The following is a 5130-nucleotide window of genomic DNA, read 5'->3' on the forward strand; positions in this document are numbered from 1 at the left end:
ACAAATGAAAATGCATATTCACTTACACATTATGTTTCACCAAGTTGAGCAATTTACATAAGTGTATTTCTGTTAGAATATATAGTTAACCTGAATCCAATGTATGTGCTTTTCACATGGATCCCTTGTGTTCAGTGATATTAGTTCTATTATATGACAAAAATCTTGCATCCCATAAAGGATAAGGGATAATTATTAGACACAATTGTACTTCTTAGACTCTGTGTGACAGGATAGTTTGAACAAAGATTTAACAGCAAATTAGGTTTTAAAATATGTATTTCTACTTTAAAAACCAAAATATATGCCTCGTAGGACATAGTCAATGTCTGTTAAATAATTATTTTTAAAGCCTACAAATTCAGATAACAAATGGTCTGTTTGTTTTTTCTTAGAGTGCTTCTCAACAGTTTTATCAGTTAATTGGTTTACTGAAATAATTAGCAATGATGACACAGCACTCTGAATTTTTGTCAACAGTAAAGATTCAAACACACAACCTGTGCTACGTACTCAGACTGTTAACTTAGTTGATGTTTTGTACTTTTATGTTAAAAAGAAACACTGAAAATCTAAAGGGCTTTGTAATTTTCATTATATAAAACAGTATCAGGAATACAATTTAAAGATAATTTTCATGTTGAGTATTCTTAAGATAGAAAACCAGAAGTTCATATATAAATTCTAAACTAAGACATTTTAAGTTTCTAGTAAACTGTTTGGTTAAGTCCCACAGACATGTATTGCTCTATTTTATGTCAGGAACTCTGTTAAATGCTGGAGATAAAGGCATAAGGGAGACAAAGTCTGCACAAGGCTACTGACTCAGGGGTACAATAATTCGGAAAAACAAATGGAAGGAAACCAGTGTTTAGAATATTAGAATATACTGTAGAAAAACTCTATTCTAAAATAATGCAAGGCATCAAACTGAGACATGTTGACTTCAGTAAATGTACACATAATGCACTGTTCTGCCTTGTGTCAGAGCCTACCCAAAAAGTGGAATCCATATAGATGAAATTCTTTTCTCAAATTGATCTAGGTGTCTCAGCCTGGATGCCTGAACATCCTCATGTTGCAAACTTATTCTGAATGGATAGGTAAGTAAACATGTTTTGAAAGTTTGAGATGGCTTAAATAGTTAGTTTAAAATAATACTTTTTTGCTCTTTAAATCAAAGATATTGCATGCCTTCATAGACTATTCAGTTAGGTAAAAAATTCTTGTGTTAACACACCTATACACCATCACCAGAGAAAAATCCTGAAAGCATCAGGTAAAGAAAAGATCAGAATTAGACAATAAACAAGATTTAAGCTTTGTTTTCAATTTTATATGATGCCATTTTTACTCATTATTGAGAAAGAAATAAAGCTGACTCTGATGTCTGGGACTGATTTGACTTCACGTTACTACGAGCTGGTCTGACACTCAAAGTCAGGTCATTTTGATCTCCTGTTGGACATAAACTCACAAAATAGCAACCACAGGCAATATTACTCTGATGCCATGATAAATAAACACAGTTACCTGACAACTGTTTTGCTAAACACAGACATAAAGTCACTGTGCCACCCACAAAATACCCAATCACAGAATTGCCCCTGCTTTTTGACAGCATCTTGAGAGAGCCCTAGCTTCCTTAGTCCCTTCCCTTCTCATCCGAATAAAGCCCAAATCTTACAACTGATTTCCTTCTAACATCCGCTTGCTTAGACATCCCATGGTTCCTTATGGTGTGTATTCTTTTCTCTCTCTCTCTATCTCTCTCTCTCTCTCTCTCTCTCTCTCTCTGTTTCTCTTTCTGTATCCAAGTAATAAACCCAATTTGCCTAACTGCTGGTGTGCTCCTGGTAGCCTTTGGCTGAAGGGCATTGACATTATCAAGAGCAAAGGAACCTGCCACTCCTGTGAATTTTCCAGGTCAGTGAGGCTTATTACTTACCCTCATGCATTTTATGTATCTCAAGCATTTACATGGAAATATTGCTAAAGTTTCTTCCCTGATTTTTCAAAAGAAAAAAATAAATGTATTGAACTTAGAGAAATTGATATAATGATGATGACCATGCAATTTAATACAATCGTCATGTAATCATCAGTGTAGCAAAGCAAGAGGGAGCAATAGTCTGGGAGTCATTAGATGGTGCAGAGGTCTGTGCCTTTCCACTGCATCAGTCCTACTCAAGGAGGTCGGCAGGTAAGTGCCATTTGCAAACTATTAACCAGAGTACAGAAATTAAGAATATCTATTTAAAAACTTCCATAACAATTTGACAGGGTAATTATATATATTCAGTCTAAAAAAAATCAAGGTTTTTCTTTATGTGTTTTTCATTTTTTCAGTAATTTGTTCTTATTATATTTTACAAAATTATCAGTCTATGATGGCTTGAAAATTAAACAAAAATTTTGGGAGGTGTATTTTACCATAGTTTGAAAAGCACTGAGCACTGCATTAAATGACTCCCAGAGAACGTTTTTTCCTCCTTCCTTCCCTTTTTCCCTCCTTTTTCTTGGCTCTTATAACCACTTCCGGTAGTTCTTTCATCTCCCTCCCTAGCTGTCCAGCTTTGGACTGCCAGGCAATGCTTGTGCAATGTCTACTTTGAGAAGCCCACCTACAAAGTGTTGCTATTCCACTGTCTGCTAAGAATGCAGATGACCACACCAGCTAGAATTTTATGTAAATTTAAGTACATAACCTTTTGAGTGTCTGACCAGGCTCTCTTTTATAACGGAAATGAGCTTCGAAACATGGGCTCTATTTTGCCTGTTCACAAACAGCTTTCTAGGTTTCCTCTTGTTTTCAGTCATTTTGGGGATGGTTGACAATGCCAGCGAAGGACCTCAATACAAATGTGTTACCTGGATAACAAGACATGAATCATATGATAATGCTCCTAATTTTAAAGAACCCGTTTCTCAGTGTAATAGTGACCATTTAGAATCACAGTATAGCACGAAATATCCCAAATGTAGATAATGCCTTTGGCTTTGCAAGTAGTTAAAGTGTTAGAGGATGAGATTGCTAATCACATTAGGGTATAAACGGTGTGTTTACTGGTTTTCAGAGAACTATTTGGACTTTAGGACAGATGAAACTATTTAATAAAGTGTCTACTGCATTTTAGCAGACTTTAAATCTACCTTCTGCAAAGAACTATGTGACTGTTACCATGTGACAACCGGGCTCAGAAAATTCAGCTTTTCTAGTGAGCAACGGACAGAGTGGAAAACTCAATCCAGCGTTCTGGCTCTGCAATCCATAGAGCTAATTAAAGGGTACCATTTGTCAAAGTCAAAGGAAACCCTGTATCTGGATCACTTAAAAGCATATCAAAGAAAGAAAAGGGGCCCAATAGCAGACGAAAGAAAATTTCCTATTCTTAAGTGGAACCCACACCTACAGTGTGTGTATCCTAAGGTATCACAATAGTCTCCAGGATTTTTAATGCAATTTTAGCAGCATTTTGACAAGAAATCGTTTTTACTCCAATGTATATAAGCATATAAAAAAATGAAATATTCTACAGCGACCAAAATATGCTGCCATGGACTTTTCAGAATTACCAGAGGATAAGGTCTACATGAATAAACTCACAAATCCTCTACTATATTATATACTAAATAGGGAGAAAGGATGACTGTAAATGTATCTTTTATATTACCATTTTTATCCCTTTTTTTCACTTTCCTTTCCCAGAAGGTGAGAGAGTTGGGTATTGATGGGCAAATAATCAACTGAACTGAAGAGGCTGACTTAGATTAAGCTCTACTGGAGAAATTGGGCTGAAACTGGAGAACCTTAAGACACACAATCAAGCACTGAATCAGTGCTGATTAGCTGAATCAGCATTTTAGCAGCACTTTGGTTACACTATCTTATATTTATAGTCATTGTATCATAAGGTATTAGGAGGAGAAAAAGAAGGGCAATAAACCTGATAGGCCATAATCTGTTATAATCCCCTTATAGGATCATATGGATAGAGTTAAAATAAATTTAGAAGAGATTGAATCTAAGCTTTGTTCTACAAAGTGGAAAAAGACACAGAGATAATGACTTGTCCCACTCTAAACTGATATGTTTTTTCCATGTGTTAACATTTTTGCACTTTCCAATTCAGGCTGAGCTGTACAGCAGTAAGCTTCCATTTACTTGCTCTGTGTGTGCACCAAGAGTGATAAAAATGGATTCCTTTTCAAAAAACATCAGAATCAACATTGAAAATTGTCTGCTTCATAATCGGAACATTTATATTGCCAAGATTTCATAGAATGTTATTTGTTTAACACATTAACTGTATTAAACTCATGTGAATTATATTTAACTCAAGCTGGTTTTGAGCCCAGGGCCTCATGAAGCATATACAACTCACATGTCTCTTTACCTTGGGAGCATATAAGTCACGCACGGAAAACAATAAAAAATAAATTTCTCATTAAATTAGAAAGGATCATTTCATTTTTGAAGTTTTTATTCTGTTTTTGTAATAAAACACAGTGGCCCCAAGGAAAAAAAAAATTTTCTAATATGACAGTCAATGTGCTAAAGGAAAAACACTCCAATTACTACATTCAATCAACTTAATCAAATCCTTAGATGAAAACCCATTATATTTAACTGCCTAGGTTAAAGTGGGTTCCTAAATATATTTTTCAATAATCATTATTTACATTTGCATAGCACTTAATAATTTACAAAGTACCTGCCTTTTTGCAATCTTTACAGCAATGCTATAGAAGAGTTAGGGCAGACATGATGATGATGATGATGAAGACTTTTTAAAGATAAGTAAATGGAGATTTAGAGAGCTTAATGGAGCTCCTCTGGATCACAGAGCCAAGTAGTGAGCAGGTTTGTTCTCTTCCTGATCAGTGTTCTTTCTGTGCTCAATACCTTACATTATATATTTACTGTTAAAACATTTCCTAAACTTAAAAACAGATACATTTTTTGCACAAAGCAATTTGTGTTCATTAGCAATTATAACTAAAAGTTTCAATTTATTTAGCAAATATCACTTTTTATATAAATGGTTCACTGGTAATGAGCCAAAGAGAAAACACTTATGCCTAGAAAGTTTACAAATAGATGTGGTTTAATGTTTTTTCTTATATATT

At 34.5% G+C, this 5130-nt stretch overlaps 1 protein-coding gene across 1 annotated transcript in view; it reads right to left on the reverse strand.

Annotated features, from left to right (window-relative positions):
- The window catches only part of TMEM232 (transmembrane protein 232), a 255297-nt gene that overhangs the window by 228136 nt on the left and 22031 nt on the right, over positions 1-5130 (reverse strand). The window lies entirely within an intron of this gene.

The sequence above is a fragment of the Propithecus coquereli genome, unplaced genomic scaffold (genome assembly GCF_000956105.1).
Source record: "Propithecus coquereli isolate 6110/MARCELLA unplaced genomic scaffold, Pcoq_1.0 Scaffold265, whole genome shotgun sequence".
In the NCBI taxonomy this organism is placed as follows: Eukaryota; Metazoa; Chordata; class Mammalia; order Primates; family Indriidae; genus Propithecus; species Propithecus coquereli.